We start from the raw sequence: 12016 nt of genomic DNA, 5'->3' as shown, positions 1-12016 counted from the left end.
GTATAAAAACTTGTTTGGAAAATCATTGGATAGTACCCTTCCACTTCAGATACAGAGATACAGATAATATGAGATGAATACAGTGATACAGATGATATGAGATGAGAGGCCTTTGGGGCCCGTCTGAACACACACAGGGGTTTTGGGTCGTGTGTTTGGGCGTTTTTGCCTTTTGGGGGCTTATGCATGCAGTATGATGATTATAGAGATACAGATGTTGAGATACATGAGATATGAGATGACATTTCCCTGTCTATTTGTTGTAGCTCCGGGGCATGATGATTCCCTGATTCCCTGATTCCCTGTCCATTGAGGTCCAGATATGATGAGATTATTCCCCTGGATACTTGTTTGGTGATAGTTTTTGATATTCAGTATTTGATATTATAATTATTATGATTTCATTGATTTTATGCAGATTTATGTAATATTGTTATTTCAGTGCATGATTTGAATTAAATAAGTTTATGTAAGTTCTTATGATATTTTGATGAAATTGATTTATGAAAGATTAAGTTATTTTAAATAAATTTATTTTTCTAAAAACTACTATCCACTCACTGAGCTCACTGAGTTTTATACTCACCTCGTTTTTATTATATCCCCCCCCACAGGAGATTTGCAGGTACATCAGCCGACCCAGTAACGATAGTTAGATGTGAAATTGTGGCCACGTGATGGTGCTAGGAGTCGTAAATTTAATATTTTTTTATATTTGGGATATTGTGAATTGTATTTATTGTTATATTTTGTAATTAAAGATAACCATTGTATTTTAATATTAGAATGATTTGGTGATATTTGGTATATTGACTTAAGAAGTTAGTTATGAAGGATGGTTGGATATTGAATTATTTTTTGGAGTGTTGTTTTGTAAATTGCAAAATTGGGAATGTTATATTTATATGGAAGATTTTGTCGAATTTTTGGTAAAATTTTTAGATATCAGAATTATTATTAATTCGATTAGGCGAGATTAGATAGACTCGTCCTGGGGATTCGGGGCGGGTCGTTTCATAAATTAAGTGTGAAATGAAATAAAAAATTTATAAATCACGCATAAAATTAGTAAATTGATGGAAAATCGGATAAATTAATGTTGGAGTTTTAAATTGCAAGAAGAATTTGTAAACAAAACAAAAACTTAGAAAAATGACATAGAACTTGTAAATTGACTTTAAGTGTGAAATGAGATAAAAAAAATGTGTAAACCACACATAAAACTAATAAATTGATAGAAAATTGGGTAAATTAATGTTGGAGTTATCAATTGCAAGAAAAACTTGTAAATAAAATAAAAACTTAGAAAAATGACATAGAACTTGTAAATTGACTTTAAGTGTGAAATAAGACAAAAAATGTGTAAATCACACATAAATCTAGTAAATTAATGGAAAAATGGGTAAATTAATGATGGAGTTGTAAATTGCAAGAAAAACTTGTAAACAAAACAAAAACTTAAAAAAATGACAAAACACTTGTAAATTGATATTAAATGTGAAATGACACAAAAATTTGTAAATCACACGTAAAACTAGTAAATTGATAAAAAATTGGGTAAATTAATGTTGGAGTTGTAAATTGCATAAAGAACTCGTAAACAAAATAAAAACTTGTAATTGTTGCATAAAACTTGTAAATCAACATTAACTTGTAAATGTTGTATAAAATTTGTAAATCACACATAAGATTAGTGATGTAACTTGGAATTTGAATAAAAAGAGTAATTATATGCTATTTATGTAACATATTACCTATTTATTTAGAATTAGTTGTAGAGATTTTTTATTCAAATCTAACGGTTCACATCAATTATGGCATCAATGCTATAAATTTAATTACGGGATTATAGAATGACCCTCAATTTAGAGAGAATAAAAAATTTAAATAAAGGGTTTATAGAAGAAATTGATGGATTTAAATAGTCGCACCCCTTTTTTTAATAAGACCAAAAAAGGGTTTGAATAGCTCCAAGTAGGGGTGGGCATATTTTAACCAAACCGATCCAAACCGACCTTTTGGATCGGTTTGGATCGGTTTCATTAGTAAAAAAATTGGTTTCGGTTTATTGGATGGTAAACCGACATCACTCGGTTTGGATTTCGGTTTGGAAGGATTCCAAACCGATTCAAACCGATCCAATCCAGAAATATTATATAATTACATTATATTTTAAGTTAAGCAATCTAATTAATTATATTTATCATTTTATGCAGATTTTGACAAATCAAAAGTAATTGGGCTATAATTTTTTACGGACAAGATGCACAATATTTTAATTGTTAAATGTTGTTCAAGTTTATTTTAATTTTGTGGATTTGTTTTGAATGAACATGTTAAGAACTTGTTTATTAGGATGTATTATGCTGTAAACTTGTATGGATGTATCTTTGAATTGTTATGTAGATATAAAAGTAGATATGAATAATATAAAAGAGGTATCAATTTAGATTATGGACACAAAAAAATAACAAATAATTTAGGTAAAATAATTTAAAAGAAGTGAAATTTTAGCTAATAAGTTCAAACCGGATCCAAACCGATCCAAACCGATCCAGTCGGTTTGAATCGGTTCGGTTTGAAAAAATTTTAGGTTGATATCGGTTTGAAAATATTTCAAACCGATTGGTTTGGATCGGTTTGAGAATATATCCCAAACCGATCCAAACCGAATTTGCCCACCCCTAGCTCCAAGATATACATTAATATACTATAAGATAAAATACATGACATTAATGTGTGTATATCTTTTAGTTTGTCCACCAAAAAATTACATTATTATAAAATTATAATATTCATATTTTGCTCAACGGAAGAAGAATACGAGTACTTGTGACTATCTAGAAAAAGAGTCATCGCTTTCGATTTCACCATATTCTCCGTGGTTCTAATGTAGTAGCACATAATCCGACGATTTTTATTTTTTTCAATTGTTATAACAAATTGTTTTCAAAATTATTACTCAAACGTTCCTTATGCTTTCAAAGTCAATACTTTAATTTTAATTTTTTCTTCATTCTCTCACCACCGATTTGCTTTTGTGATCCCTAAGCGATTGTTTTTGGTACCCTGTATTAGATGGACCTGAACCGTATCAAATCACTTAAATCTTGTTGGTGATAAAGGATGGTTGTATTGTACTAGTTTAAATAATCATATCGGGCACCACACCCAAGGTCAATGCGGATCTGCACTCTTATTTGTTAAATTGATTATGAAACTAGATAATCAAAACATTGCCGCTGGCAGCCCTACGCACCACCGTCCACCATCACCTGATAGTGGCCGTCGAAGTCGGGTGAAGTTAAAATTAGTATCATTGAAATCGTCATCCCCGGATTTATCTAACCGTGCCAAATTTAATGGCAAAGGATATTCCTTCCGCTTGATAAATGTTTGGGAACCGCCATCCAACTCAGTTCGCCACAGTTTAAAGGTGTTGAGTTGAGAGGCACAACCGCTGTCATCACAACGAGTGTATATCAGTGAAGAGAATTGGTGGGCTTTACGAAGAATAAGGTTCATTAAATTTATTTCTGTCATTAAAGAAAGTGTTTAAAGAATTTTAAATTATTTTTATATTTTAATTAAATAAATAAATAAAAGATAGTTTAAAAAGTTTTCAGAGGTCGCCAATACTCCTATAGTCCAACTCACAAACGAGTTTGTGTATTTTTAAAACTAAAGACTAATGTACCCACCTGAGCAAATGAGGTAGAACTGCCTAAATGGGCTTCAATTGGGCGGAAGCGCGTAGCTACATGCAGCTGCAGGAAAAAAGTTTCAGGAAAAATAAGAGATTGGATTGAAATTTACCATTTTATGCATAGTTTATGTTTGCGCACAGGGTTTACATTTTCATGTTATACCCTCCCTACTCATGTGTATGGTTTTTGTATTATAGTCCTCATTTTGCATAATTGGTCCTCTCAATTTTATTGATTTTACTTTTATAACATAATTAGGGCATCTCCAATGCTTAATACCATTTTGGTGTAACACCAATACAAAAAATATATCTTTTTCACACTAAATTATTATTTCATCTCCAACCCATTTACACCAAATTTTACACCAAAAATAATATTCTTCTTTTTATTCTTTTAATTCTCAAGAATTAATTCAATTAACACAATAAATATTACTATTAATATAGATAATTTAGTAATAAGTAATTTTATATCGATTAACAAAAAAAATATAGAAAATTATTAAATTTTCATTTAATTAACTAAATCAATATTTTCAAAATGAACAAATTAAGATTTTACAGAGAATATCTTTGCAAGGCCAAGCATCTCAAAATACTTCCAATAAAATTGACCAATATTTTGATGATATTGGAGAATCTAATAATGATCTCCCAAATTATTAAATAATTGTTCTAATATATGCTAGTAGTAGTAGCTTTTTTAATTTGTGTTAATTTAATTTTGTATTTTTAATTTTGTAATATGTAATCTAGTAATTAATGTTATTGGCATTTTGTTTTTATTATTAATTTTTTGTGTTGAATATTTTTTTATTTAAAATATTAGTATAATATTCAAAAATTAAAAAATGAAATAAAAATAAAAATAATAACTTAAAATATTATATAAAATATGACATATATGTAAATAAAATAATAATAAGGATATTTGTGATTTTTTTCCTAACACCAAATGAATAGTATTGCACCATATTTAGTGCAATATTATTCATAACACCATTTTAGTGTTGGTTTTAGTGTTACATTAAAAAAGTATTTTACACTAAAAATAATGTAAAAAATAATTTAATGTTAGTTTTAGCGTTATATTAGATATGACCTTAAGTTCATATTTGTTTTCTCTCTCCCTAAAGAAAAAAAGTTTATATTCTTTGCAGTATGTCCTCCATCGAACCAATTGTTTCATGGCATTTGTCTTTTCTATTTCTCTATTTTATTTATATAATAAAAAACAAGAAAAGAAAAAACAGGTCGAAGTGGTGGCCCATGACTCCATTCCACATGTCCTCGTCATGTCTCTTCACTTTTGCCATGCCCTTTTGCAGCTTTTTCCCGCTCTCCTTATTAAATCTCTTTAATTTCGCCATGTTCCTCTGCAGCTGCCCATATGTATTTGCTGCATAATATTGAGTCTCCAATCGTTGCTGTCACCTCGTTCACTCTGTTCAAATTATTTTTGTTAAAATTGTTTTCACTATCATGAGTATCAATCAAATTTTTGGCAAATGTGATTCAGTTGGGTATGATAAAAATACCATCATACAAGCATCATTTTATTTGCCCCTAAAGTCTAAGTTGCTTGGAGGAATCCTATGTATCCTTATCTATTTGTGGGTTCTTGTTAGTTCTACCTTTTAAAGTCTCACGCATACAAGATTATTAAAAGAAGATTGCAGACAGTGTCCGAAAGTAACAAAGAATTGTGAAATGAATTTGGAGAGAGTAAACAACAAAAAAATTTGCGGCTGAGAAAAAAAAAACAAACAAAAAGTTAGATTGAAAAAAAAAAGAAAAAGAGAGAGAAGATAAGAGAGAGGGAGAGAGAGTATGATAAAGGAGGGAGATAAGAGAGAGGGGCAGAAAGATAGGGAGTGGTGTCCATACGAAGAGAGAAGCAATATTAAAAATTTTAAAAATTTAATTTTAATAAAGGGATAATTTTGTCCTGCACCCAACTGTTTCAACATTTTTCACCACACACCCATATGTTTCAAAAATACTCACTCCACACCCAATTCCGTTAATTTGACCGTTTATTCTAACGGTCAAAGGGCAAATTTGGAAATTCATATCCTAAATATTATTTGATGATGATAAATTAAATTTATTTGATAATTTAATTGATGAAATTATTATTAATTACCTTTAAATAAAATTTTTTAATGTAAACATTAATTATTAAATTAATATTTTATCTCATTTTATTTTTCTCTAATTCAAGATAAGGGGTATTTTGGACATTTATTTAAATTTCAAATAGCTCCGTTAAACATAACGGTCAAATTAACGGAATTGGGTGTGGAGTGAGTATTTTCGAAACATATGGGTGTGTGGCGAAAAATGTTGAAACAGTTGGGGGCAGGACAAAATTAACCCTTTAATAAATCTCATGAATTGATTTATTTCAAATCTAATGGATATTAATTAGTGTAAAATTTAGAGTATTTTTAACAATCAACTAATCCGCCTCTCTCTATATATATATGTGTGTGTTTGTGTCTGTGTGTGAAGAGAAAGAGCCTCTCAAGTGCAAACGCTAAATGTGGATTTTGTGTGAATTCGCTATTACTAATATGGCGTTCGTGTGTTTCAGATGTATTTTCATTCATTTTGATTCATTTACAAGTAAATGGGTCTTACCTAACCCTCCCACCTTATTCTGGTTTTGAATAAAAGAAAAATTAAAAAAAGAGTCCAATATCCTTATAGCTCGCACAAGAACCTATTGAGGCCCCATCACCACGTTCTCATACATGTGTTGGTTACAAGCAAACCATTTAGGGCTAATTCGGTGATACTATAATTTTTAAAATAATTATTATTAGCTGTGCTATAGAAATAATAAACTGTGAAAATAATCAGTTAAAAGTTTGATAAATCTCACTGTCAAGTTGCTATAAGAATATGAGTGATGATACAACTACAAACTCTTATATAAATTTATCTTGTACAAACTGATGTGGTATTAATTCATTGGTTGAATGAGCCAAGAGATATTTAATTCAACCAATGAATTAAAGCCACATAAGTTTGTACAAGAGTTTGTAGTTATATCATTACTCATAAGAATATAAATGATTGAATTGGACATAATGTTGGATAAAATTTATTTATATACTAAAGCAAATACTTTATATTATTAATTTTATTTTTTATTTTGTTATCTCAATATAATAAATAAAATTAATAATTTCTTTAAAGTTAATGATTTTATTTCCTAATTAATAAAGATAATTTTGGATCTTTATAATATATATGAGGATATATATATATAAGTATATTAAATATAAAAGTAATTCTCAAAATTAGATTTTGAAAAGTAACTTTTTTTCTACTTTTCCAAATATACTGTAAGATGAGGTAATTTCAATTAAAATAATTTTTAAAAAAATTATCAAATAATAAAATTAGCTTTTAACTTTTTAAAGTCACTTCTAAACTTCCCAAAAACAATCCAAAAAACGAGCCTTTACTCCATAATTATATCATGTAAACTTCACACATAATTACATTTTTGTCTATATGTATGCTTATAAATAAATCACAAGCATTCAAATTAATAAGGGACACCTCTCGACCATCTAAAAAATAAAGCAAAGAAATAAGATGAGCAGAGGATTTGAATCCCTCCACACTGCTTAAGATTACAATAATATGCAAGATTTTAATGTCAGCAAGATATAATTCCAAGAAATCGATTATTATTATTTGTAATGTAATGGAACTTTTACGATCCCTTATCGGAAAATATGTTTTTTTTTATCCATTTTATTAATACTCATAGGAAATATACATCATTTTTAATAAGGATTTGCCTTTGAAATGTTTAAGTTTTTAGTCTTTTTTTTATAGCTATTTCCTTAATATCTGGATAATTACTATTTTATGAATTTGGTATTATAGTTTTCTTTGTAGAAATTTTCTCGAAGAATTAGGTTGTTCCTCATTATATATATATATATATAAAGAAAAAGTGAAAAAAGTTGAGTTTACTTTTTAAATACAACTTCTTCTGAATTTAGATAGCTCCTAGTAAGAAAAACATGGCGGTCTATTGTGATTATATGTCATCGAAGTACGAGCGTAACTGTCTAAGGAAGAAATACTTTGATGAGGTTGTAAAACACTTTCAGGGTTTAAAAATTTTTATGTTGTGTAATTAATTATTTGGTATTTTTGCTTGCAAATCACTGATGGGATTGGAATCTCAACAATGAACTTCATTATTGCACTAGATTAAGAATCATGTGAAGATCTAGGAAAGGAGAGAAGGATCTTGTTGCTCCTAGTCCTTTAACTTTGGTCAATTCAAAAAAATAAGAATATGTCATACACAAATTTATCATCCACTAGTTTTGTTAAAAATAGTAGGCACTGCTCTTCTGAAACTTGTGGGGTGGTGATGCCGCGTAAATTGAAGAAGGAAAACGGAAAAGCCACATTTGTTGATAAAAGAAAAATATATTATTTTAATAGCCTATTTTGGCTATAAGAGGGGGAGTTCCCCATAGGCTTTTATCATCTCATTCTTTAGCTCTCAATTTTATTTTCATAAAGAGAAGTCAAGAGTTAAGTGAGAGAATTAAGGGTTGTAATAAATTCTTAAGTAATTAGTGAGCGAGAGATTGAGTGTATTGAGGTTTTAGGTAATAAGTCAAAAATATTACAATATGTGTAATACTCATTTCACTAGTAAAGTTTTATCCTTCTATCTTCACCCCATGGATATAGGCTAAAAGCCAAACAACTTAAATTTATGGTGTCCTCTTTATGTGCTTAGTTTTCATTTTTCTTTAAATTTCATTTTAGCTATGATTCTGTTTCACCCATCAATTCCCTAATATTGGTATCAAAGCAATTGGTTTTATTTTTGAAGTTGAGGCACCGTTAATGAGAACGACCCTCTTTACACATGGTACTATTCACATATATGGTTACTGTTCACGTGAAATAGCGGGAGCCAATTTTAACAAAGGCAGTTCATGGTGAAAAGCAATGGTGGTAAAATACAAAATTAAGAAGTTCAACGGAAACCATTTCTCGTTATGGAAAAGGTATTTTGAGGAAAAACAATTACTTGGGAGCAATATGAGAAAGGCCTACAGGGATAATTGATGATGCCAAGTTGAATGAAATAGATAGGAATACAATTACTGATCTGGCTAATGAAGTGTTATCTAGCGTGAAGGAGAAAAAGAGAGCAAAAGAAATATGAGATACTCTAACGAAACTATACGAGGCTAAATCACTACATAATAATATCTTCTTGAAGAGGACACTTTACACTCCATTGGTGACAGACCATATCAACACTCTGAAAACTCTATTATTAGAAATTACAATGTTAGGCCATAAAATAGAGGAAAATGAACGTGTAGAGTTTTTCCTTTAAAGTTTACTAGATTCGTATGATCCACTTATCATCAATCTAACGAACAACAACTAAGCAGACAGTCTAATCTTTGGCAATGTTGCAGCCTCTATATTAAGTAAAGAGAGCAGGTGAAAAAATAAGGAAGATGGATAGACAAGTTTACAATAAGCGGACGCGCTATCGATGACAAGCGAGAGATCAACGGAATGTGGCCCAAGTGAGAGTCACAATTAGGGTAGATTTAAAATCAAGAAGTAAGGAAAATGCCAAATACTACAACCGTGGCAACAAAGGGCATGTCAAGAAAGAATGTTGGAATAATTAAAAGCGTTGAGACAATAAAGTTGAGTCATCAAATACTCAGGGTTGTGTAGCAAGTACTTTTGATGATGGTGAAATTCTCTACAGTGGGGCAACAACTATTATAGAAGGCAAGAAGTGGTTAATTGACATCTAGTTTATAGACTCAGGAACAACATGGCAAATGATCTCTCGAAAAGAATAGTTCCACAAATATAAACCTATCTCAGGAGGATTTGCATACATGGGGTGATGATCATGTCTTGAAAATCATTGGTATTGGTACTGTCAGAATAAAAATGTTTGATGGTACAGTTCGCTCAATTAAAGATGTATGACATGTTGAAGGTTTGAAGAAGAGTCTATTGTTTTTAGGATAAATAAATAGTCTTCACTACAAAAACTCATGTAGAAAATGGGATAATGAAGATTGCTAGAGGCGTACTTGTATTATTAAAAGTAGAAAAGATCAATATTAATCTATCTATGGTCAAAGGGAAAGCACTACAAGAAACCAATGCATGTGTTGCGTCAAATAATGAAAAGTTGGTGATGATGCAACATCTGAAACTTGGCCACATGTCATAACAAAATTTAAAGATTCTCTCTGAGGGAAAGTTGCTTCTAGGGCTGATATCGGTGAATTTACTATTTTGTGAGCATTGCGTTACAAGTAAGCAGCATAGATTGAAGTTCAACAGATCTAACATTAAAAGTAAATGCATTCCAGATTTAGTTCATTCAGATGTTTGGGAATCATTGAATATATCCTTGAAATGTGTCACGTACTTGGTGACTTTCATCGATGATTATTTTAAGAGATGTTAAGTGTATCCAATCAAGAAAAAGTCAAGTTTGCTTCTAGTATTCAAAGAATTCAAAGCATGGGTAGAACTTAAATCCGGGAAAAAGATCAAGTGCTTCAAGATAGATAATGATAGAGAGTATACAAATTGTGAGTTTCTTGTGTCTTATAAGCAAGAAGGTATTAGAAAACAGTTCACAATTACATAAACTACTCAACAAAATAGAATGGCGGAGCTGATGAGCAAAACTTTTATAGAAAGAATAAGACATATGCTTAGGGCTGCTGGTTTACCTAAATCATTTTATGTAGAAGTAGCCAAAACTACATGTTTTGTGGCAAATTGATCACCATTTATGGTAATTGGGTTGAAAACTCTTATAGAAATGTAGACTGGGAAGCCAACTGATTACTCTTATTTTCTTGCATTTGGATGTCTTGTGTACATAATGTACAATACCCAGAAAAGAACAAAGTTGGATCTAAAATCCAAAATATATATCTTCTTTGGGTATGTTGATGGAGTGAAGTATCATCTGTGGGAACCCACTTCGCATAAGATTGTCATCAGCAGAGATGTTATTTTTCTAAAAGATCAACTACAAAAGAAATATGAGGATGATATCACTGTAAAGAAAAAGTCAGAGACTATACCGATATATATGAAAAATAATCCAAAAAATTGAAGATTTAGATTCTTCTAAAATAGCACTAGAGCATAAGAAACAAGAACCAGTCGATTCCGAGGCTCCAGAAGTTCATCGGTCAAATCATAAGAAAAGATCACTGGTATGGCACTTGGAGTATTTTATGGAGATCAATATCACATACTATCTTGTAACAAAGGATGGAAAGCTATTAACTTTTCATAAAACTTTAAAAAGCTCAAATGTTGCTTTGTGGATGTCAACAATATAGGAAGAAATTGAAGCTCTACACAAGAATAAAACATTAAAACTTTGTACCATTACCAAGTGAAAGAAAAGCCAATAGAAACAAGTTGGTGGTGAAAGGTTATGCTCATAAAGAAAGCATTGACTTCAACAAGATTTTTTCTCCAGTGGTTCGACTCACAACAGTTAGAGTAGTATTGACAATGTGTGCTACATTTGATCTATAACTAGAGCAGTTAAATGTGAAAACTGCATTTCTTCATAAAGAACTTGAAGATAAAATTTATATTCTCCAACCAGAAGTTTTTGCTGAAATAGGTAAAGAGAAATTGATTTGAAGTTGAATAAATCTCTATACGGTCTCAAACAGGTGCTTAGGTGTTGGTATAAGAGATTTGATTCCTTCATTATGAGCTTTGGATACAACGAGTTCAGACCATTGTGCATATTACAAGAGGTTTAATGATGATAATTTCATCATTTGTTGTTGTATGTGGATGACATGTTGGTAGCAGATGATCGACTCGAGAATTGAAGGCACAATTTCTAATTAAACCCCACTCAAAATCAAATAATGTTTTCCCCTTAAAAATTTCTTATTACTATTGGATTTGTTAATAGAATTATTGCTATTATCATTGACATAAAATCATTCCTTGCTCTTAGATTTGTTCCATTATCACGTTCTTCACATAAAATCATTGCTATTAGATTTGTTAATAGAAGTCATTTCATAGAGGTATGTAAAACTTTGGAAATTCAAAGTATGCTGCAATATCTTTATTATTGGACTAATTTTTCTGTGGCTTTTTTTTTTTTTTTTTTCTGTAGGTGTTCATGCTTCCAGCTTCACATATTTCTCCTATTGTGAATGGTTTGATCAAGTATCATGAACCATGTGTTGATTAATTGTCTCAAAATCATGGCTTTTT

The sequence above is a fragment of the Citrus sinensis genome, chromosome 7, assembly GCF_022201045.2.
Source record: "Citrus sinensis cultivar Valencia sweet orange chromosome 7, DVS_A1.0, whole genome shotgun sequence".
Classification (NCBI taxonomy): Eukaryota; Viridiplantae; Streptophyta; class Magnoliopsida; order Sapindales; family Rutaceae; genus Citrus; species Citrus sinensis.
The sequence above is the reverse complement of the archived record's forward strand: the minus strand, read 5'-3'. Positions refer to the sequence as shown.